This window comes from Tiliqua scincoides, chromosome 4 (genome assembly GCF_035046505.1).
Source record: "Tiliqua scincoides isolate rTilSci1 chromosome 4, rTilSci1.hap2, whole genome shotgun sequence".
NCBI lineage: Eukaryota > Metazoa > Chordata > Lepidosauria > Squamata > Scincidae > Tiliqua > Tiliqua scincoides.
The window spans coordinates 202911447-202937112 of NC_089824.1; the positions used below are offsets into that span (position 1 = coordinate 202911447).

Here is a 25666-nt window from a genome sequence, read left to right on the forward strand (position 1 = left end):
CTAGATCAGTGATTTTCAATCTTTTTCATCTCATGGCATACTGACAAGGCACTAAAATTGTCAAGGTATACCATCAGTTTCTTGACAGTTGATAAGGCACACTGCACTGACAGCAGGGGCTTGCATCCCCCAGTAATCCTACTAATAAATGATCCTTCCCCAAACTTCTGTAGCACACCTGCAGACCATCCGCAGCATACCAGTGGTTGAAACCACAGCACAGTGGTTGAAAATGGCTGCACTAGATTGTTATCTTTTGCTGGCTGACTGCAGAGAAAACCCAGATCAGCTCAACCTCAGTTACCTTCTCCAGCTAACTCCTGCTTGTCCAAATGCAGCCGTTGACAAGTATTTCTTCTACTTACAACCATTTAAAGCTCTGTAATTGATCTTCTAAGCAAAGTAACTGAAAGTAAATGTCTTTTCCTTGTTTGTATATATTCTTTAATAAACTCGATCTTCTTTGGAAAGCACAGTCTTGTGTACTGGTCGCCTAATTTAGAGTCACTTTGAGGTTCTTTGCACTACTCGCCCATTCCATAATTAACAGTCACTGCTGAATTTGACCTCTTACTCTAGAAGTATTGCTTATTCCCCCAATTTGGTTCATTTTGAATTATTTGTGTGCATAAGATGTGAAGGAACACACGTGTGCATGTGAATGATGTTGGCAGTAGTTATGAAACTGATATGGGATGATGTCTTTCTATTGGGAGCATAGCTCAATCGTAGAAGGTTCTTGACATCTCCAATTAAATGGTTCAGGGAGAAAGTGATAGGAAAAATACCCACCTGAGATCTTGGAGACTGCTTCCCATCAGACTAGATGGAATTGTGCTAGGTGGACGAATTGTAGCTCAATAGAAGGTAACTTCATATGTACATGAACACATTAATGTGAGGTTTATTACAAGTGGTTTCTTCTATTGGGGACAAATTTCTAAGGCAGTCTTTGATTCTGAAATATTGGTCATTAGCAAGCTTTATAGCTCTTTTGCACCAAATAATTTAGTAAGGGATGTACTGTCCAAAATGACAGTAGTGAATGTATGTATTTCCATTTATGTAGGGAATCCTAGTTTTAAGGGACTAATTGGGCATTAGTGGTGAACAGATGGTTCACCAAAGTCTGTTAAATCTAAATGCATTTATGATAGTATACATCAGGGCCTCTGAGAGGAATTTTATCAGGGGATACAAAGTTTCTTTTGGGCCCCTTTGCAAAGGGGGAGGGGTGAAACAGATCAGGGGAAGGTGGTGACAGGCGAGCAGAATAGGGGCATGGAGGGGTGAAAAAGAATGGGGGAAGGGTAGAGATAGCTGGAAAAGTCTTTGGAGCCCAGGTCTACCCACCCATGTGACATCACTAGTGTCTCAAGCATCCCTAGCTGTGATAGTGTCCCCAGCGTCCCGTGCGGGCAAAAAGTCTGAGTAGATAGGAAAACGTAAGATCCCAGGAATTTCTGGGCCCCCTCCTTTGGCTACTGGGGCCCCCTTTGGACCCTGTGCCCAGGTACAAATTACCCCCTTTACTCACCTCTCCAAGGCCCTGGTATACATGCAGAAAATGTGCAGAATGTTCAGGTGCCCAACCATATTCCTTACCTGCGGTTTCACCTGTCCACATTTCTCAAATTCCCCCATCGTGTTCATAACTGACCTCTTTGTTTTGCAAACACTTTGCAAAAAACTCCTTTTCTTCCTTTTGCTTTGGAAAAAGAAGCAAACAGTGAGAATATAGACTTGCAGCTGCTAGAGGTACGCTAGAGATGAAGACAGTGAGAATGCTTAACAGGAAGCAGAGTCTAGCATTTTTGTTTTTTTCTGCTTCCTCTGCTGTTCACTTCCTGTTAGTGTTCTCATTCACTTCCTCTAGCTTTCCTCTAGCAGCAGCAAGTCTAGGTTGTTGCTGTCTGCTTCCTATTACAAAGTGAAAGGGAGAAAAAATATTTCATTTGCAATCTAAGGAAGGTGAGTTGTGAGCATGACAGGAGAAATTGGAGTAGTATTTGGTGCTATTCATGGTGTCAGGTATCTGGTAGCAGCAGGAACCTATCCCCCATGGATTCGGGTGGGGAGGGGTATATGGCTAGTTTTTAAAGAAGCAGACAATACCTGATATTTCCAAAGTCTGTTAAATTGTGAGTTCCCTTAATTTCTGTCATACTGTACTGTCAGATATTCATACTGAACCTTTTTACAGTTTTCGTATGTTGGGCCTACTAGGTACTCAGAGTTCCTTTACATATTAAGTGTTTAGTGTGACTTTGTATTGTGCATATTGAAAGCTCTACACTTACTGTGTGAGTTTTGGAATCTATACAGTGTTCGTGTGCTTGGCAGGGAATTTCTGATTTGTTGTAACTCCCAGCAACATGTACCTGTATGCAAAACAATTGTTTTCATTTGACATAATGTGTGACACAATTTTCAGTGTAACCGTTTTCTGTGTTTTTCTTCTACTTGAAGTTTAATGTTTTTGATAATCACCTTGTAAAGGCTGCAGTTTGAGATCGTTTCTTATTAGCCATGACTGACTTGTAAGCTGTCCGGTGTCCAGAGGAGCAGCAGTGCCAAATGGTAACCGCTACATGTTAAGGGTGCTGTGGCAGCTTCCCAAGTCTCCTCAGAGGAAGGGGACATTAACCCCCCCCATTTGTCTCCTTCCCCTGGGTAAGGGTGCAGGCTCAGCAGTGGGTCTTCTCCAGTCTGTGCTGACTGTTTTGGAGGCGCAGACCGGAGGAGCTCTATGTTAGGCTTTTCAGCCGGACACAGAGCATTGGATCTGGCAGAGCCCTGCCAGTCCCATCCCCATCTTGCCCTGGTTCCTTCCCGTGCTTTGTCCTTCCCCGCCATCTCACCATTCCAGAATGCTTCCCCTGCCCCCCCCTCTCGACAAACCTTACCACTACCCAGAGCTCTTCCCTTGCTCTGGGAGGTGTCCGTCTAGTACTGGGCTTAGTGTCAACTAGCACTGGCAGTTCCTACATAGAGGGTGCCGTAAATGTGCTTTATGGCATGTTTATGACATGTAGCACCGACGGTACACCTGTACCACCAGAACTAAAGAATTCAAGATTCTGCTCTTAGTTTTTCTTGATTTTGATGCCAATTGAAATTTTCCTTTTAGAACAAAATGCCCCGAGGGCAGATCTGGAGCAGGACTGCCATCAGGAATTCCACTGGGCACAAAGTCTATAGTTATTCTGACTTAAGGCTACTGACGCAAGTTTTAATTGTGAACATCATGTATAGTTTTATCCTGGGATGATGCATCTTCCCCCTTAATTTTATAACTTCAGTTTGCATATAGCAGCTATTTAACATGAAAGCATCCTAGTGTGAAAAACACCTCTCACTGAGTCTTGTCATTTGTTTAAAAAGATTTCCAATCTAGGTTTCCTTCCAAGATTGTAGACTTTAATGGAGAGCGTGTTTTTCACATGATAATGTTTTTACATTAATCTTCTTGAGGTGGCATAGTCATATGAGAAGATTGCAGCCTCAGAGGTTGAATACTTGCATTAGCTTTCTGTGTCTAGGCAAACAGACTGCTCAGTCATATGGGACTGCAGGCCTGAAGATTATGATTCAGTTTGTTAGATTTCTCATTCAAGTTTAATTTGTTTGATTGCCACTAGCCCATTTTTGTTCCCAGTCTGAATAAATTTTATTCCTCTGGCTAAGCAATACCTTGTAATTTTTCATTTTCTAGGTAGAGATGCTGTGTGGAAGCTGAGAAGGCTATGTTTCCAAGTAAGTGTTGAATGTAACTGTAACAGTGGGATGAACAAAATGATCTAGTCCAGTGTTTCTCAGATTGTGGGTTGGGACCCACTAGGTGGGTCATGAGCCAATTTCAGGTGGGCCCCCATTCATTTCAATATATATATTTTTAATATATTAGATACTACTATGGTATGTGACTGCATTTGTGGAAGTGTTACACATCTGTACTTTTAACAGGCTACTATGTATATACTTTTAACAATGATAGTAAATGGGACTTACTCCTGGGTAAATGTGGGCAGGATTGCAGCCTAGGATAGTTAAAAATTTTCCTGCTTGATGATGTCACTTGTGATGTCACAGAAGTGGTCATGACATCACTTCTGGTGGGTTCTGACAGATTCTCATTCTAAAAAATGGGTCCCGGTGCTAAATGTTTGAGAACCACTGATCTAGTCCAGGGGTGCCCAAACCCCGGCCCTGGGGCCACTAGCGGCCCTTGAGGCCTCTCAATGTGGCCATCAGGGAGCCCCCAGTTTCCAATGAGTCTCTGGCCCTCCAGAGATTTGTTTGAGCCCAGACTGGCGCAACGCAACTGCTCTCAGTGTGAGGGCGACTGACCACTCGAGTGAGCTGTGGGATGACGGCTCCCTCCACTTCTTGCTGCTTCACGTCTGTAATGCAGTAGCAACAGCAATGGAAAGGCCAGCCTTGCTTTGTGCAAGGCCTTTTATAGGCATTGAGCTATTGCAAGACCTTCATTCATTCATATAAGTTCATCTTTAATATATTCCTTTATGTAAGCTTATGCAAATTTATTCAAATTTTAAATGTAAATTCTTTTTTCCCCCGACCTCCAACACAGTGTCAGAGAGACGATGTGGCCCTCCTGCCAAAAACTTTCGACACCCCTGATCTAGTCCATTGAAGATAGCATAACCAAAAGAGTGCTACTGTTAAGTTATACTTCACTTTCCACACTGCTCTTATTTTTTTCTGGTGTGATTATTACACACGGTCTCTAAAAGGCAAAGGAGAAAAATGTTCCAGGTGGTGATTGTTGACACTCTTGTCTTTATCACCTGAAGAGATTATAGTCATGAGTTTTCCACAGAATTGAGTCCTAAGTGTAGGATTAGGACTGAACTGTGAGAGGGTGTTGGAAGGAATATTAGGTGGTTGTCATTGGGATTTGGAAACATTGGTTGGCACTTCAACAAGCAATTCTGCCATTGGCCGTGTCCTCTGTAAATGGAAGGGGTGTTTTGTTCAGTGAAGAGGCCTGTACACTAATGGAATGCCCCTTCTGTTCATGGAGGAAACTTTCATTTGCAAAGGGAGTTTCCAATGATGGAAACTATTGTTGGGATGCTAACCATAGTATTTGGGAGTACAGGTGTGCCCCCTCCCTGCACCCATAAGTGATTTGTTCCAAGGACACCTACAAATATGGAAACCTGTGGACATAGGGGATGGCTGTCTCAGCAGCTTCCACCTCCCATGTTTTAGATACTTGCTCTAGCAAGAATGTCTTGCTTAGCAGTGTCACTATAAGCTTACAATGTCGCTATAAGTTTACAAGCTTAGTGACGTTCCAGCTGAAGTTAACTTCCTGTTAGCCTTAATCTAGTTTTGTTTTTTTTCAAGTGTCCAGGCTGCCAGCCTGAATATTGCTAAAAGCTTGTAAGCTTATAAGCTTGTAAGCTTATAGAGACATTGTTAAACAAAGACATTTTCACTGGGATAAGTCTCTAAAACAAGTTAATGGACGTATGCCCCCCACATCTGCAGATAATTGAATCTACGAATACTGGGGGACCCCTGTAATGAAAGATGGAGTGATATTAGTAGCTGGATCTCTTAAAGTTCGGTGTACCACCGCAATTATGCCTTCTATGGAAAAGTATAAAATATGTAGTCTAAACCAGTGGTTTTCAACTGTTTTCATCTCATGGCACACTGACAAGGCACTAAAATCGTCACGGTACACCATCAGTTTTTTGACCATTGACAAGGCGCACTGTGTTGACAGCAAGGGCTCATGTCTCCCAGTAGCCTACTAACAAATGACCCTCCCCCAAACTCCCATGGCACACCTGCAAACCACCCACGGCACACCAGTGTGCCATGGCACAGTGGTTGAAAATGGCTGCTCTGAGCAGTAGAGGACTACTGGAGTACCTCATGGGAAGAATGTGGTTTATGGAGGTAGGCTGAATAAACTTTCTATATGCCCTTTAGTTCTTCACTTCTGTTATTATAATGCATGTTGCTGCACAAGTGGTATTAAAATTATTGCTGTTGTTATCAGGGACAAATCCTATGCCTTTCTGTGTTTCTGTACCTATTTCATAAAAGTGAACAAATTTGCTTTGAAATATTGTACACTAGCTACTTATGCTTCAACAAAGGAACAATTGGCTATGGAACAAACAGTGCAATCCTATGCATATCTACTTAGAAATTCCATTGTGTTCAGTGGGGCTTACTCCCAAGATACTGGGTATAGGATTACAGCCAAAATCTAGAGAACACATTTGACATTTGATAGAGAAAGGATGTTTGTAAGTTCTGTGTTCAGCAGTCACTAACCCGTAAGCTCTTCAAAATGTGTAATAGTGTGTTTCTGGAAGATTCTGAAGAAAACCGCTTGTAAAAGTATTGTAAAAGGACTTCTTGTGTGAACCTAGCTCTCCTCCTGTTCACGCATGCAGCTTCTACTAAAGGTGTAGTTGTGCCAAAAGTCAAGATGTCACCCCAAAGGATAATATTTTAAAAATAGTTTTCATAAAAATAGTAATGAAATACTGCTATATAATTTGAAGGCTAACTCTAAAGATGGTCTGCCCCAAGTGGAAAGACACTCTACACAAGGTGCTTGATAATTTCTCATGCTGCACTGCTACATCTGATCGTGTGCCTAACTTTGAGTGGGATTTCAGGGGACTCAGAGTTGTAGCAGGGAATAGTGAGCAAGAAAGTCCTGATACTCTACTTGTACTCCATAAATGCAGGCGTCTGTATGCTTATTAAGTATTCATTTGCTGATATAGGAGATTTTAGGAAATTGATGTTAGCTGTCTGTTTTCCTTAAGCTGCATTCATGATTGTTTTTTAGCTAAAGAGTCTTGTGATTAAATTCTATTCCAATAATAAAATATCACCTATTTAGAGCTACAGCAGGTTCCTGGAGAGCAATGGTATTGATGTAGGCAATTGTCAAAGGTGTAACACCTCATTGGGGAGAAAAAAAATCAGTAAACTGCTTAGATCTTATAATGGAATGTGTTTAACAAATACCCTTTAGAATGTTGTGCTGGCCTTTGAGAAGATTATCGTGTGTGTTGTAATTTAGGGAGATTCACTCTGAAGTTTGCGTACGTGATGCACAGACAGACATAGAATTAATCAATCTAATTTGACCACTGCTCCGTTAACACCACAAATTATGATGATAAACATTCCATTAATATAGTGAAGATGGAAAAAACTGAAAAGTTGTAGTTTTGTGTGGAACAGTTGTGGAATAGGTAAATATGACACAATTTTACTTTCAGGCACTGTTTGTAGTCTATTTTGACACTGCTTGAGATTTTCTAAGTCATCTGTTATGTTCTACTAATGACTGTTATGGTATGTAGGGAGTAGTCTTGCATGACTTGGACATAATATCAGATTGTATTGGCAGAATTTTAAGGGGTTAATGCCTAGCTCAGAAGGCTACAAGCCATGCTTGCTAAGCCTATTGAAGAGTTTTAAAAAGGTTTCTCATGAAGACATGATTTTTTTAGACATGATTTTTTTAACATGAAAAGTAATGCAAAGCATGGCAGGTTTAAGAATTGAATTTTAAAATCTGCATGAAAGCTCAGTGTAATATCAATCGCTTAGATAACTTTTATGCATTGTTCATGTAATACTCCTGACTTTAACATTTCTGTGTCACTGTTTCTGTGTGTGGGAGAATGTTAACATGGTCTTCTGTTTTTCTTTCGTGGGCATGTTTTATTTTAAAGCCTTTGCACACTTGTGCATGCACATACATTTAAAAAGACATTTGAGGATTTTTTTCTTTCTGCCTCCCCAGATACCAGGAAAGGCTTATATTCAACACTGCTGAACTTATCTTGGTATTAGCAACCGCCAACGCCCATTCCCATCCCCCAGAGTTAGAGCTCAGAGAAGTCTAGTTTGCTTGCAGCTGCAATGCTAGACATCTTTCAGGAAGTGACCTTGGCTTGTATTAATCAAATTCAGAACACAGAAAAGCTGCTTGGTAACATGCTGACTTGATATAAAATCTTATAGCATCCATTTTCTTTTAGAATGAGGCCATGAGTAAAGAGGTTTTCTTAAATAACCTCTCCATTTTAAAAGGTCTTTTCAGTAACCCTTAAGAACTGCAGTATTTAGAGATGTTAACCAAGGTGGTTAAAATACAAAACATATATAGAAATAATTCACTATGTTTCTTCTTTAAAGAAGTATTCAAGATCTAAGAATCTGTTGGGTACTAAGTTGCATTTCAGAAAATAGTTCCTTGCCAATTGTCAATTACCTTTTCCTTGGAAAGTCTGAATTGTTTTTGCATACTGAGGTCTGTGCACCTGAGCAAGCCATTCCGTGAAGGCTCCTGAAGATGGTGACTTTCATAATCCAGAAAATTCTTGGTGTTCAGTAGCTCCCCAGATTTATTCATTTGATTTATATACTGATTTTCCAAAAACCCAAAGTACGTAAGAACAGCCCCACTGGATTAGGCCATAGGCCCATTTAGTCCAGCTTCCTGTATCTCAAAGCGGCCCACCAAATACCCCAGGGAGCACACCAGATAACAAGAGACCTCATCCTGGTGCCCTCCCTTGCATCTGGCATTCTGACATAACCCATTTCTAAAATCAGGAGATTTCTAAAATTTCTAAAACAAGCGCATACACATCATGGCTTGTACCCCGTAATGGATTTTTCCTCCAGAAACTTGTCCAATCCCCTTTTAAAGGCGTCTAGGCCAGTCGCCATCACCACATCCTGTGGCAAGGAGTTCTACAGACCAACCACACGCTGAGTAAAGAAATATTTTCTTTTCTCTGTTCTAACTCTCCCAGCACTGAGTGGATGTCCCCTGGTTCTGGTATTATGTGAGAGTGTAAAGAGCATCTCCCCATCCACTCTGTCCATCCCCTGCATAATTTTGTATGTCTCAATCATGTCCCCCCTCAGGCGTCTCTTTTCTAGGCTGAAGAGGCCCAAATGCCGTAGCCTTTCCTCATAAGGAAGGTGCCCCAGCCCCGAAATCATCTTAGTCGCTCTCTTTTGCACCTTTTCCATTTCCACTATGTCTTTTTTGAGATGCGGCAACCAGAACTGGACACAATACTCCAGGTGTGGCATTACTATAGATTTGTACAACGGCATTATAATATTAGCCGTTTTGTTCTCAATACCCTTCCTAATGATCCCAAGCATAGAATTGGCCTTCTTCACTGCCACTGCACATTGGGTCGACACTTTCATCGACCTGTCCACCACCACCCCAAGATCTCTCTCCTGATCTGTCACAGACAGCTCAGAACCCATCAGCCTATATGTGAAGTTTTGATTTTTTGCCCCAATGTGCATGACTTTACATTTACTGACATTGAAGCGCATCTGCCATTTTGCTGCCCATTCTGCCAGTTTGGAGAGATCCTTCTGGAGCGCCTCACAATCGCTTCTGGTCTTCACCACTCGGAAAAGTTTGATGTTGTCTGCAAACTTAGCCACCTCGCTGCTCAACCTTGTCTCCAGGTCATTTATGAACAGGCTGAAAAGCACTGGTCCCAGGACAGATCCTTGGGGCACACCGCTTTTCACCTCTCTCCACTGTGAAAATTTCCCTTTGACACCCACTCTCTGTTTCCTGGTCCTCAACCAGTTCCTAATCCAGAGAAGACCTGCTCCTCAATTCCCTGACTGTGATGGTTTCTCAGTAGCCTTTGGTGAGGGACTGTGTCGAACGCATTCTGAAAGTCCAGATATATAATGTCCACGGGTTCTCCCACATCCACATACCTGTTGACTTTTCAAAGATTTCTAAAAGGTTCGTGAGGCAAGACTTACCCTCACAGAAGCCATGCTGATTCTCCCTCAGCAAGGCTTGTTCATCTATGTGTTTTAAGATTCTATATTTGTTGAGGCATTCCACCATCTCACCTGCAACAGATGTTAGGCTGACCAGCCTATAGTTTCCCCTCTTTCCCTTTTTAAAGATTGGTATGACATTTGCTATCCTCCAATCATATGGCACTATGATTGTTTTTAGGGACAAACTGCATATTTTAGTCAAGAGATCAGCAACTTCATTCTTCAGTTTCTTAATAACTCTTGGGTAAATGCCATCAGGGCCTGAAACAATTAAAGATTTATTGATCTTTAATTTGTCAGTTAGGTTTGAAACATCTTCTAAGTTCTATCAGACTTAATTCCTTAGTCAGGAGGGGCTGTTCGGGCAGCGGCATCTGCCGAGGTCTTCTACTGTGAAGACAGGTGCAAATATCTATTTTAATTTCTCCGCCATCTCTGCCTTTTATCTCCCCTTTTCCTCCCTCACCACCCAGAGAGCAAACTGCTTCTCTGGCTGGTTTCCTGTTTCTAACATATTTGAAGAAACTTATATTATTCCCCTTAATGTTTCTGGCCATGGGAGAAGGTGGCCCATGGGAGAAGGTATCCTGGTCCTATGCTGTATAGGGCTTTAAAGGCCATCACCAACACCTTGAATTGAACTCGGAAAGGAATGGGCAGCTAGTGTAGCCACCAGAGCAAGGGCATAGCGGATTCCGCACACTGAGCCCCAGTGATCAACAGAGCTGCCATATTCTGATTCAGAAGGAGTGTGATTACCATAATACCTGTTCTTGTGGGTGTGTTGTAAGATTCTGCCATTGTTAGAACATTGACTGAAGCAGAATAAACATTTTAGAATCCTAAAACTTTGTGATGGAGCATTTGTCCTCAGTAGTAGAGTTTATCTATGTAAAAATCTACTTGTTACCGCTCAGAGATTTAGGATTTGACTGTTAAATATTCAGAATCAAAGCCTCCAGTGTTTCCATTCTCTAGCTGTCATCATGCATTTAGTTATGTAAATTCATGCATCAATATAGAATGTATGTAAATGCGTTAAAGATGTCTTGTTCTTTTGATGTGTCATACAACTGTCTTTAATCTTGTAGGGTATTAGCTGCCTGAAATCCCATGCACAGTTACTTGAGCATAAGCTTGTTGAACATAGGTCTGATTTCTGAGTCAACAACTATAGTATTAGACTGTAAAGAAGAGAAACCTATCTAAGGGAAGTCTGGAAAATTGTTGACATTCCCTCACCTAATCGGATAAATAGTAATGTGTGGTTTTGTGACCCACCAGCCTGGGAAGCACTGACCAGTGCCCCTTTAAGGGGTGGGGAGAAGGGCTGCAGAAGTGATGCAATCCCCAGGAGCATGCTGCTGCCAAGACAGAAAGGAGTTTTCCTTAACTTCTGGGTGGTGCAGGGAGCCCTGTGGAGGATTCCCTGTGGAGGATCCCCAAAGCTCTGATCAACTGAAAATAGCCATCCTGCACCCCCAGAGGCTGGTGCTACCTAAGGTAAGTGAAGGAAAATCCTTTCTGTTCAGGTGGTGGTGCAATCTTGAGAATCACATTGCTGCTGCAGCCCTGCCCCCACAAAAACATAACTTGGTTCCCTCTTCCCATGGAGGACTTTGGGAACCACTGGTCTTGGATACTGAAGCTAATGACTAACATCTTGAATTTGACATGAAAACAAATGGGTAACCAGTTCAGATGTATTAGCACAGGTGTGTAATGTGATCAGACCCAGAAGTCCCTGAAAGGACTTTGGTTGTTGCATTTTGGTCCAGTAGAAGTTTAACTGTTCTGAAGGGCAGCTTCATGCAAAATCCATCACAGTAATCCAGATGTGAAGTAAGTAGTGCATGGTGTATTGTGAAACCCCTGCACTAGAGAAATAAAAATAATAGCATAATACTTTTGATAGGTCCAGCTGAAAGCTTCAAAGTAGTGAACTAACTGCTTTGTTAGACTTGATGTTAAACAGAAAAAGGTGGGAGACAAAAATTTAAATAACTAAATTAGAGATGGAACTTAGATGAGTGAATAAATGTCCTCTCTGGCCCTCAGAACACCTTCCAGACACAATCAGAGCACAGTTCTGGTCATGTTCAGTTGAGTGGACCAGAGGCTTTCAGGGGACAAGAGGTTGGCCGTGGGTTGGAAAGAGGCTTACTGTGGGGCACATCTGGCCCCCCGGGAAGGGGTTTGGAGACCCCTGCTCTAGTGGATCACAAGTACTGCCTGCATTTTAAAATTACCCTAATTGGAACTATATATAGTTCCTCCAATATATCAGAATCATCTTGACTTCCTTCCCTCAAGATGAGTACTTAAAAAGAATTAATATATGTATATTCCTCAACCTGACTTCTTAAGACAGCTAAGCTTCTGATTCACTAAAAAGGTTTTTCTAAAAAAATTTGCAGAACACTGCTAATGAAGCCACTCACAACTGTCCAGCTAGGGGCTCTTCTTTGAAGAAAGGGTTGAAGGTGCTTATGGCATCTGCTTGTATTGTTTTTATGGATTCATTTCAGTTAGTGCAATATGAGGGTGTGGAGAGGTTTCTTAAAGCTCTATGACCAACTACATGCCATCTTCAATGTCCTGGTAAAGACTGTAAATCCCCCAAGGACTGGGAGGTTTCATCAGCATAAAAGGAAGCCATGCCAGGTTTTTTAGTTCTTCTTTATATCCCCACCTCCTTTAAGAATTACCTGCGTCTTCATTTACCACCTCTTAAGCAAGGTGATCAAGAAGATAGTGGCATTACAACTTCAGGTTTTCCTAAATGATACTGATTAACAAGATCCTTTTCAATCCAGCTTTGGGCTCAGATCTGAGACTGAAATGACTCTGGTTGCACTGAAAGATGATCTGTGCACAGAATTAATTGAGGAGTTTACCCCCATTGGTTTTGCTAGACTTCACAATGGCTTTCAGTATCATGACCAGATTATCCTTTGGAACTACCTGGTGGAGATAGGCTCAACAAAGTTCCAACAAGGCCACTGCTTCCTCTTCACTGTCAGATAGGCTACAGAGGTAGTTATGGGGGATTTCCATTCAGCTTCTTTGCTTTCACTGGAGTCCTGCAAGATTCCATCCTATCTACCATGACATTTAACATCTACAGTATACAAAACTGCTGAAAGAGGTTACCCAAGATTTTAGAGTGCTCTCTCCCCGTTTCCCCACCAATCAAGAACTAGCGAGCCTGTGCTAAAAATCTGTGCCTGACTATGGCAAAAGACTGGATGTGGATTAATAAACCAAAACTCAATCCAGGGAAGGCAGAGATACTCCTGGGTAAGTGGGACAGCTGACCTAGAACTAGGATTGCAACCTGATGGGGCTGTACTTCCCTCGAAGTTCACAGTTTAGGAGAGGAGTACATATGTTAAGTTTCAGATGCTGCAGTAGCTGTGCCCATTTTCTGCCGAAAGCAAACTTGGCCACAATACAAAAAGGTGGGAGGGAGAAAGACAGGTTTGCTGGTAAAGGGTCTTCACCATGTTCTTTGCCAGCGGGTTTTGTTGTCTTTTCCTCTGTGTGTGGTATATAAAGCCTGGCAGAGTTCTCTGAAACCTAGAACCTAGCTTGTTGTGTTCTGGCTTTCAGTGGGACCTAAAAGGTGGTAAGCTATTTTTAAAATTGTATCTTTAAAATTGAAGGAAACACCGAAAGACATACAGTATTCTGATAGTATCTGGATTAGGAGCAAAAAGAGAAAACTGTAATCAAACATTCAAGTTCCCCAGAATTGGACTGGATGAAACCTGAAGCAGAAGGGGGGAGGGATGGTGGATCTGGTGACATGACTCCTCCCCAAATTCTGCATTTTATAGCTATTTTATGATAGTTAGCAGGAGGTATGCAGACTCAGGTTAGTCAGAATCATTAGGTGGTACACATTTCAGAATGCTCTTAGGATTTCTGGGATAAAGAGTCCACAATGGATGTATCCCCACCTCTGTTATCCCCACCTTATTATCCCCATCTCCATTTTTAGAAAATATAACATCCAGCAATATTGTCTCAAACCAGCCACTTGTAAGAAATATATTTCTCATAATGTACTTGCTGTAGAATTTGGTGTACACTGTGTCTTTTGTGGAGCTGCAGCAATCTTTTAAAAAAATAAAGATTGTTTACCTCTGTTAAAGAAATAAACAGTAGGGAAACTATACTGAATATATTTTTCTTCATTAGATTAAGGAAGAGATACTAGCTGTAGTCTGCATTAAAAGTTAGTCTTGCTAACAAATGTGGTAGTCAGTGAGTTAACTTTCCATTTGCAGCTGGAGGTTCTATCGGCAGTTGCCTTTTCCTGATTGGTTGCAAAAAGGTGAAATTAAAACCACTGTGAACTTTTGACCCTATAGCAGTTCTTGTGGATTGCCTACCACTTGCCGAGAAAGAGGGTGGGTTTTTTTGCCTCCTTTCCTGTATTTATTCTATGTGATCGTGCAGCTCTGCATGCAATTTTTCCAGGGGGGTGGGTGGAGGGAGAGGAATAGCAAGCACAAGCAAGTAGCTTGCATGTTTCAGTAACAGCAAAGCTGGCATATTTTTTCCCCTACTTAGCAACACCAGCAATTTTTTTTTTTTAAAAAAGGAATTCCAGCCAGTAAATAAGCAGGGCTCTCCTCTCTCCAGTTGATGGCTTCTGTTCGTGTGCAAAAATTATAAATGGATGCTGACGACACTTAGAAACCAGACAATTGGAGATGACTCATCTGGCAGAAATTTGCATCCCAAAATATTAGACTCTTTCAGTTGGGGAAATAAGTGGTGATAAACTTTTCCAAAAACTGTAGAGGCTTTTAATGTCTTCACTAAAAGTCAACCAGACATGAATAAGTGGGACGCTTCTCTTGATTTGCTTCTTGTTTGTAGGAACAATGATGTAGCTGCATTCCATTTAATCACTCAGCTCTAATGAGGTTCACTTTCATTTATTTACACTTTTATTTAGAGTGGTGGGGGTGGAATGAAATGGAATGTGTTCAGGTTGCTTTGAACTTCTGTACTTATAGAACTCTGACTTGTTTCTCTGTGTAATACACCAAATTTAAATGGTAGTACTTGCAGCTGAACATGCAACAAACTGATATAGTTGGAATGGGCATTTCAGCCCTGTTTACTTGAGAATAAGTAGCATTGTTTTCAGTGGAATTCAATGTCAAGGATTGCATTGTTTGACAGCATACATGTTGTATTAGACAGGACTTGCTTATTAACTATGGTCTCAGTTTGCAGTGCATGTACTATATGTTATGATTTATCCATTGCTTTCATACATTGTTTTTGATATGAATACAGGTTGAGACATTTCAAAGAATACTAGTTGAGACATTTCAATCAAATTACAATTGATGTAACACAGGTTAAATAGGTTCCTTTATTTGAATTTTAAAATTAGGAAATCCTAATATTGTCCCAGTAACATATTTTAGATGCACATGGTGGCATTATTTTGTAACAAATTTAGATCTTTAGAAAAAGCACTGAACTGAGTATCCAGCAGATTTCTTTGACATTTCTCACTCGTAGCACCGACAATGGATTACTTCATTAGATATTCTACTGCATCAGCCAACTGCCCCTAACCTTAAATGGAGGTGGTTAGTTTAATATTCTCATCATGTAATTGGCAAGCTGATTATTGTAGGTATCTTCAGTTAAATCAGGTTTTCTGCCAATGACACACTTTGTTTTCCCTTTTTGCCCTTTAATCAAAGAAAGAAAACATCAAGAAACAACTTGAAGCCTGGTGGGTTAACTTCATATATACCCTCTAGAATGAGTTTGTTTGAAATAATACCCAGTGGAATTTTAGTATGTCAGAGAGATGTGTTTTTTAACAATAACCTAATAATCTCATCACAGAATTGTTAATGTTTACAAGAAAATAGCATATGTAATGTTTTAGGTGCAAACTGCTAATTTTAGATGCTCATTGTTCCTTTCATGCAGTTTGATCTGGGAACTGAGAATGGAAAACTCTTCTCTCCCCAGCCCTGCTTTGTCAGAAGCATCGAAGGAACAATGACTTTAATATGATTAATAGCAGATTCCCTTCCCCCTCTTGTGTGCAATTCTCCTTGCAGCAGTGAAAGCAAAATGCATTTATAATGATACTCAGTGGCTTCTGTTTGTTCTAATCAGTGTTCCCACGTAATAGCTATTGTATCATTTGATTTTTCTCTCCCACCCCTTTGAATCTAGCATCATTTTACAGTGTGTACATTGTCTATTTTTATTCTTGTGAAAGACATCCCCGGCTTGATGTGCAAGTATTTTGATACTGCAAATTATATCGCATGCCAGTTTTTTATGAGGTGGTGGTTTGTATCCTGTCCAAATATTTAATTGGGGAGAAATCAGCTGAACCTATATAAACAGATGATTGGCACAAATAAATTATGGTGGAATGTCTCTGTGAAGCAATAGTGTCTTGCTCTTAATCACTACTTTTTCTGGAATCTATACTCCCTTGATAGATTTTTCAAGTAGATGGCCACCTATGAGGAATGCGGTAGAAGTTGCCTAGACTGAGTAGGGGATTAAAGAGTAGATAACCTCCCAGATCCCTTCCAGCTCTAATGTTCTATGAATCCATTAAGTTTCCTCTCTGGCATGATTTAGTGTTTATTAGTTTAGAATATACTTTATTTTTTATTTTAGAAATGTATAACACTATGTATGGATCCAGGGCAGCTTATAATGTATAAAGTTAAAAAACATCAAAATAATCTAACAGCAAGACATTCTTTTTAAAAAGGCTGTATAGAACCCAAATGAGTTCATTTTTACCTGCTGAAGCTTCCGGGTGGACTTCATGTGCAGCCTTATGTGCAGCATGTTGAACTAATCTATAAGTGAACTAAGGGCACAATCCTAACCAGGTCTACTCAGAAGTAAGTCCTATTTTGTTCAATGGGGCTTACTCTCAGGAATGTGTGGTTAGGACTGTAGCCTAAGTGTCTAGGTCTGCCTAAGGCAGGAGTAGGTGCAACTGATGCTCTCACCAAAGCTGGACAAATGCACCACTGGCCACAACCATTGCTAGATTATGGAATATTGCTACATTTAGCTTCTGAATTAATTTCTGGGTGAGAAGGCAAATCATAAAAAGGTTGAGATGACTTTAAGCTCCCATTTTGGTTCAAAAGCTATTTTATAAAGCGGCAATGCAGCTTAGAAACTCCGGATGCATAAATAGAATTTTGATCTCTTGTCAGGCATTCCAGCAGCGAATCATATTGATTATCATAAATAACCAATATTTATTTGTAATTCAAGAAAGGAGAAGGTAAATGTATCTTTACTTCTCCCTTTATCATATATTTAAGCTATGACAAAGGAAATACAATCAGTGTGACTCAAAATGAGAAAAGTAATCCAGATTCTACATCCTTATTTCGATGACATTATATGATTCATTTTTTGCATCAAATAGAACTGTTAAAGAACAGAGTCATGGAGCACTTTAAAGTTTTAGGACTTGTCAAGTTTTAGGACTTGTCATTATCAGTTTTAAAGACATCCAAAGGGCTAGCACCTCAACTACATACTGATGTTGGATTCTTTGGGCACAATGGATGATCTGCATATAATGTGAGAAAAGGATTTAAGTAAGGACATCTCACCAGTAAGGTGGAACTCTCTGTGGATCAAGAGTTAGTTTTTCTGCAAGTTTTCATGAAAATGAACTGAAATTATAGCATTTATATGTTGTGCCTTTGAAATTAATCTGTATCACTGAACAAACTAGTCATCTTTGTTGGTGCAGTGTGGGAATCACTGTTTGTCGATAGGTGGTGGGACTGCCCAAAAGTGGAAAAAAAATAATAAATTATTATTATTATTATTATTAAAAGTATTTATATACCGCTTTTCAACTCAAAGTTCACAAAGCGGTTTACAGAGAAAAATCAAATAACTAAATGGCTCCCTGTCCCAAAAGGGCTCACAATCTAAAAAGATGCAAATGAATACCAGCAGACTGCCACTAGAACAGACAGTGCTGGGGTGAGGTGGGCCAAATTGATAACTATCCTGTCCTTGGCATTGTTAATGATACAGGTCTGCCCTGTTTATCTATGGGTTTTGTAAAATTTATCTATGGGTTTTGTAAAAACCAGAAGTGCCTTTTTGACACCTCCGGAGGCCTTTCTGAGGTCTGTAATGGTTGTGCACGGCTTCTCTAGGCCTTGGGTCATCTCCGAATGTGACCAGAGAACATCTCCTGTCACATCCAGGGATCATAATGGACCAGGCATGTAGATTTGCCTGTCCGTGGGGGCATGGTGGTGGTCTGGGAATGATACTGAGGTCTGTATATCGTGTATACATATGTATATGATGACACATATGAGTTCCTGCATTTACCCATGCACTCCCCAATAATCACAGATATGGGTGAGTGGGCCACTTTTATTAAAGTTAGTTACAGAGAAAGAAATGTGAGGCCTGCAGCCATAAAGAACAGTCTGTAGTACAGAGGCTTATTCAAAGAAGGGGCATCAGCAGATTGTCCAACCCCCAGGCACATGTGAATAGAACAAAAGAATGATGAAATAGCTTCTCATTATATACCCAAAGCAAGGTACAGTTTTTTTTTGCATTTGCAAACAGTTGTAAGCATGGAAAATTACCACCACACAAGTCATTTTGGTTGGACACTCTTCTTTGGAAACACTTTAATGGCATGGGAGTTTAGATCAGTTTACAGTGGTGTAATCAGTTCTCATCCAAATCTTAGAATGTTTCTCTTTATCTGTGTTGTTGTTGTTCTGTGTAACTGCTATCTGTAAAATCAATAAAAGTTACTTTAAAGAGATTTTTAAAACTAAGTAAGATTTGTTTAAAATGTGAAAAACTGTCTTAAGTGTACCTTACTTGTGATGTTCATCCTATTCAGTAGGGTTTTCCAGTGCAAGTCATTGATTCAGCAAAATCTCATGTAAGACTATGCATGTACCAGATTTTTAGCCCAACATCCAACAAATAGTTTTGGAAATGCCCACCAGTTACTATGTAAACATTTTTGTGGACAATAGCAAAGCACTGGGTTGTATCTGAACCCTAGGTCACATGCATGGAAATTTCCTTGCGGGAACTGCTTGGTCATTGTAAAACCTCTGGTAACACTGGAAATCTACTCCTGATGGTCCAGTAAAAGTCTGAAGCAATGTGGGACAGGACACAGCGACTGGTGGTAAAACCCCACTAAGCAGATGGAAGGGCTTTCTGTTGATCCAAGTTGAGGCTAGGATACAACCTTATGTCTGTAACTGAAGTGAGAGGAATCAGAAACTGACCTATACAAACAAACATCCCTTAGTATATCTTTATATAATTTGGTTTGGTGCTAGAAAATACTGAATCTAAAAGTAGTGTCTGTTGAAGCTTATTTTTGAGCTACATTACCAGTATTGCAACTATTTAGAAAGGAAAGGATTAGCAGATGCTTCTAACAATACAGCAAATTGTAGTTCCTCATATGTAGTTATCTCCTTAATTGCAAAATTGCAGAACACCAATTATAAACGTAGCTCATAAAAATCTAAATGTATTTAAACAAAGTTATAACTAAATATTTCTTGTAAAGATCTTTACAGGCCCTGCCATTTCATCAAGAAGAAATGCTCCAGACTTGAAATCACAATAAAAACTTTATACGGATCCATTTAAAAGCTTGAGAAACGTTGTCATTCTACTCCAGTAAAAAGGATTATTTAGTGCTTACTGTGAAATTCCAAGATTTGTAGCTTTTTTTGTATCAGATTATATGATCTCATTCAGTTTATGGAGTTTAACTCTTTTATTAAAAATGAATACAAGTATTCACAAGCCATCCTGTCTATTTTTAAACTGTGTCTGCTAGTCATTCAGCACTTTGAGAACTTGTCATTTTTTGCTATTTTAAAATTTATCCTGACTATGAAATCTGCTTTGGCTCTCTGTCATTTCTAATCTCTTTATACTCCTTGCTTCTCTGAGCAAAATTACCTACTGTTGACTCCTTTACCCAGTTCTGTCTTTTGACTTCCACCATATCATATTTCCATACTTGTAATGGTAGTTTTCTGTCCAGTTGTCTAGCCAGGCCTCTCCACACCTTGAATCGCTGTGAGATAAAACTTGTCCCTGTAATGCGACTTTCCTTTTGATATGCTTTCTGCTATCTCAACCTCTTCCTCACTATTGCTTGGTCTTCTCCCTTTGAGGATCTTAGGGCTTCATCACTTCAGTAGTCCATCCTTTAGTGTTTACAGTAAATGGGGCTATTCAGACATGCTGTTAAACTATGGTTTAGTGTTGTGAGGATAAGGACGCAATCCTAACCAATATTCCAGCACTGACCTAGCCGTAATGCAGGCCCAAGGTAAGGTAACAAACATGCCCTTACCTTGAGGAGGCCCCCCTTGACTGCCTCCCACTGCAGGATGCAGTGCACACTACATTGGCATGGCTATGTCAGTGCTGGAAAGTTAGTTAGGATTGCGCCCTAAGCAGGCATGAGCCTCAGTGCACAGAAATTCACAAATGTTCAATCTTGACTTAGCATTGCAAATTTGTCCAAATCCAGAAAACCACCCCAGACATCCGATCGATGTCTGGGGTGGTCGATCTCACAGATAAGCCAAGGGCAGGTTTTGAGTCAAAAATCACTAAATTTTCTATGACCCTCGGATAAGTCAGGGAGGTGTTAAACTTAGGGGGGTGTCTGACTATAATTTTCTTTTCTTTTAACCGAGGCCAGGTCCTGAAAATTGTTACCCAAGAACTGTACAGGCTTTAATTTATTAAAAAATTGGTAAAAGATCATAAGATACATTTTTATTCATTAACTTTTTAAATTCTGTAAACATACCAGGAGAACCATTAATCAAATAGTTCTTTTAGGTGCCTGGTGTGTTAAGCCACAGGCTCTACATATAACATAAAATTTATAACACATAACTGGGAATGTGCAATTCAGTTCACAGTGGAGAGGCAAGCAACAAGGAATGACTGTTGGCAAATGCAGCTGCACATAGTTGCAACCCTATTTACTCAGAAGTAGACCCCATTGCTTTCCGTGGGTGTTATTCTTAAGTAATAGTTCACTGAATTGTAGCCTTGAACTTTGTTTCAAATGGAAACGAGGATTACATCCTGGTATTTAAAACACCAGACCTCTGCCAAACATTTGCAAAATGGAACAAGGGTGCAGAATGGTCTGCTAAAGAGAAGGAGACTAAGGGCACAATCCTAATCCCTTATGTCAGTGTTTTCCAACACTGGCATAGCGGTGCCAATGGAACATGTGCTGCATCCTGCAGTTGGGTGTCACACATGGAGGCCTCCTCAGAGTAAAGGAATATTTGTTCCCTTACTTCAGAGCTGCAATGCCCTTATGTCAGTGCTGGAAAGTACTGACATAAGGGGTTAGGATTGCGCCCTTACTTGATTTAAATGGAAGCCTTGAGCCTTGGCTTACTTTTGGCTCGGGAGCAGTGAAAAGGTTAACTTTGGCTGCAACTTGCCTTGGAACCTAGTCACCATGTGGATTGATTGCCCTGTCTTTATCTCTACTATTGCAACAGCCCTGAAGCCTGACTGACCTTGTAGATAAGGTGAGGAGAGGATTTACACTTGATTTATTGGCAGAAATTTCTTGCCTTAGAGATGAAGTAGCAATATACAGGTTGAGTCTCATATCTCATTAATCGTATGACAAAAAATGCACTAAAGCAAATCAGTTTTAAAAACAAAGTCTCTTTGCTCTAGTGATTTAAAAACAGCCTTGCTGACCTTTTGTAATGCACACAGAGGCAATCTGTTTCTCTCCAGGAGCTTAGGCTTCACTAGGAGGCAGCAATCCCTCTTCACCAGGAGCCCTAGCAAGGGGGGGGGGAATTCAAAAGGTGATAATCACTGCCATTTAGCCTTCTTTCATGTGCTCAGGGGGAAGGGAGGAGTGAAGTCTGCAGAGAGAATGATTGATGGATTGTCAGCTGGCTGCCATGTCTGGCATTATTAAATGATTGTATGACTGTCTCTCTGCAAAAATAAAAAGGAGTTTTTTTAACTGCTTTAATCACAGATAAAACTGATTTTAAAGGGGTACATTTTTTCCTGTTCTCCAGGGATCAGCACATTCCTTCTCATTTGCAGGGGCCATTCGTGTTGAGTCAAATCCATGTATAACAAGGTTGGACCTGTATATAGATCATATTCTAGTGGGGAATGTGTTTGCGTAAAGGAGAGCCAGGTCCCAACTTGAAAACACTTGAGGTTGAAAGCAAAAGATCTGTGATGGTAGATAAGTTTAGTTTGTGCTGTCCAAGTGGCTACTACTGTACTTTATGTGGTTTACTCCCTGTATGCCAGGGCAAGTATATTATTTTGTTGAAAACTGGATGGGAAGCAACCTATAATGTCATGGCAGCCTGGAAAATGAGCAATTTCAGTAGCTGTCATTTGTTTTTGACAGATTTGAAGCAGGGTGTGTCCTTTCATATAATAGTATGTATTTTGGGGTTGGACTATATTTAAATAAAGGTCAAATACAATAAATTTTCTCTGTCACGATTATTAAGAACATAAGAACAGCCCCACTGGATCAGGCCATAGGCCCATCTAGTCCAGCTTCCTGTATCTCACAGTGGCCCACCAAATGCCCCAGGGAGCACACCAGATAACAAGAGATCTCATCCTGGTGCCCTCCCTTGCATCTGGCATTCTGACATAACCCATTTCTAAAATCAGGAGGTTGCGCATACACATCATGGCTTGTACCCCACTACGGAATTTTCCTCCAGAAACTTGTCCAATCCCCTTTTAAAGGCGTCTAAGCTAGACGCCAGCACCACATCCTGTGGCAGGGAGTTCCACAGACCGACCACAAGCTGAGTAAAGAAATATTTTCTTTTGTCTGTCCTAACCCGCCCAACACTCAATTTTAGTGGATGTCCCCTGGTTCTGGTATTATTTGAGAGTGTAAAGAGCATCTCCCTATCCACTCTGTCCATCCCCTGCATAATTTTGTATGTCTCAATCATGTCCCCCCTCAGGCGTCTCTTTTCTAGGCTGAAGAGGCCCAAACGCCGTAGCCTTTCCTCATAAGGAAGGTGCCCCAGCCCCGTAATCATCTTAGTCGCTCTCTTTTGCACCTTTTCCATTTCCACTATGTCTTTTTTGAGATGCAGCGACCAGAACTGGACACAATACTCCAGGTGTGGCCTTACCATAGATTTGTACAACGGCATTATAATAGTAGCCGTTTTGTTCTCAATACCCTTCCTAATGATCCCAAGCATAGAATTGGCCTTCTTCACTGCCACTGCACATTGGGTCGACACTTTCATCGACCTGTCCACCACCACCCCAAGATCTCTCTCCAGCTATCTTTGATGAGGCATTCCACCATCTTACCCAGTATGGATGTTAGGCTGACTGGTCTATAGTTTCCCGGGTCCCCCCTCTTTCCCTTTTTAAAGATAGGCGTGACATTTGCTATCCTCCAATCTTCTGGCACCGTGGCCGTTTTGAGGGACAAGTTGCATACCTTAGTCAAGAGATCTGCAACTTCATTCTTCAATTCCTTAATAACTCTTGGGTGGATGCCATCAGGGCCCGGTGACTTATTGATCTTTAATTTATCAATGAGGTCTGAAACATCTTCTCTTTTAACCTCTATCTGACTTAACTCCTCGGTCAGGAGGGGCCGTTTGGGCAGCGGTATCTGCCCGAGGTCTTCTGCCGTGAAGACAGATGCAAAGAACTCATTTAATTTCTCTGCCATCTCTAAGTCTCCTTTTATCTCCCCTTTCCCTCCTTCACCATCCAGAGGGCCAACCGGTTCTCTGGTGGGTTTCCTGCTTCTAACATATTTGAAGAAGCTTTTATTATTCCCCTTAATGTTGCTGGCCATGCGTTCCTCATAGTCTCGCTTGGCCTCCCGTATCACCTTCTTACATTTCTTTTGCCACAGTTTATGTTCCTTTTTATTCTCCTCATTAGGGCAAGACTTCCATTTATGGAAGGAAGCTTCCTTGCCCTTCACAGCCCCTCTAACATGGCTGGTTAGCCATGCAGGCACCCTCCTGGATTTAGTGGAACCCTTCTTTCTTCGCGGTATACACCTCTGCTGGGCGTCTCTTACTGTTGTTTTAAGCAGCCTCCATGCACTCTGGAGAGATTGGACTCTTTTTACCCTCCCTTTCAACCTCCTTCTAACCAGCCTCCTCATTTGAGGGAAGTCTGCCCGTTGGAAGTCAAGAGTTTTTGTTAGAGATTTGCCTGTTATTCTTCCCCCAACGTGCACGTCAAAACGGATCTCAGCATGATCACTGTTCCCCCAATGGCTCAGTAACGTTTACATCTCTAACCAGGTCCGGTGTACCGCACAATATTAAATCCAGAGTCACCTGTCCTGTGGTGGGCTCCGTGACTAGCTGCTCTAAGCCACAGTCATTTAGCACGTCAAGAAATCCGGTTTCCTTATCGTGACCAGAACACAAATTGACCCAGTCAATATGAGGATAATTGAAGTCCCCCATGATTACAACCCTGTCCCTCCTTGTCACCTTCCTGATCTGTTTCCTCATTTCAAGGTCCCCATCCGATTTCTGGTCTGGAGGACGATAGCACGCCCCCAGTATTACATCGCTGCACAAGCCTGGTAATTTAACCCACAGAGATTCTACGGTGGAGTCAGACCCACCTTCAATCTCTACTTTGCTGGATTCTATCCCTTCCTTAACATAAAAGGCCACCCCACCTCCAACACGCCCCTGCCTGTCCCTCCTGTAGAGTTTATAGCCCAGGATTGCGGTATCCCACTGATTCTCCGCATTCCACCAGGTTTCCGTTATACCCACTATGTCAATGTTTTCCCTTGTCACCAGACATTCCAGTTCTCCCACCTTTGCTCGTAGACTTCGGGCATTCGCATAAAAGCATTTGTACACGGAATGCCCCAGGATTATTCGCTCCTTTGTCCCCGCATCCTCTCATTGTGCCAAACCGTCTATCACATCCCATCATGCTACCTTTCCCAATTTCTTCTCTTACTCTGCCTTTGTCTTGTTGTTCTCTAACCTCCCCATCCTCATCCCATAGGGATGAGGAGTCCCGAACCGGATGCCCCTCGGCTCCTGTCGGCCTTCCCCCAGGGATCAGTTTAAAAGCTGCTCTGCCACCTTTTTAATGTTATGCGCCAGCAGTCTGGTTCCATTCTGGTTCCATTCTGGTCAAGTCGAGTCCGTCCCTCTTGTACAGGCCCCGCTTGTCCCAAAACGTTCCCCAGTGCCTAACGAATCTAAACCCCTCCTCCCTACACCACCGTCTCATCCACGCATTGAGACCCCTGATCTCCGCCTGCCTAGCTGGTCCTGCGTGTGGAACAGGTAGCACTTCAGAGAACGCTACCTTTGAGGTCCTGGCTTTCAGCTTCCTGTCTAAAAACCTAAATTTGGCCTCCAGGACCTCCCAGCTACACTTGCCCACGTCGTTGGTGCCGACATGCACCACAGCCGCTACCTCTCCCCCAGCACTGTGTACTAGCCTGTCTAGACAAGAAGTGATGTCTGCAACCTTCGCACCAGGCAGGCAAGTCACCATGCGGTCCTCACATCCGTCGCAAACCCCCCTCTCTATATTTCTAATAATTGAATCCCCCACTACAAGAAGCCCCCGACCCCCCTCCCGCTGAGGAGTATCCTGAGTGCGTTTATTATTCAGTAGAATAATTTCATTGACATTCGTGGCTTTTCTTCATTGAGTAAAGGGGTCACAGTGGCTTTTTTCTTAGAACTGTAGCTTT

The 25666-nt window shown here is 41.5% G+C and overlaps 1 protein-coding gene across 2 annotated transcripts in view; it reads left to right on the plus strand.

The window, feature by feature from the left end:
* Window positions 1-25666, plus strand: part of NCOA3 (nuclear receptor coactivator 3) — a 137725-nt gene that overhangs the window by 30364 nt on the left and 81695 nt on the right. For both annotated transcript variants that reach the window (XM_066623433.1, XM_066623434.1), the window contains exon 3: window positions 3716-3756. The gene's annotated coding sequence lies outside the window, so the exon portion shown is untranslated. The remainder of the gene's footprint in view (window positions 1-3715; window positions 3757-25666) is intronic.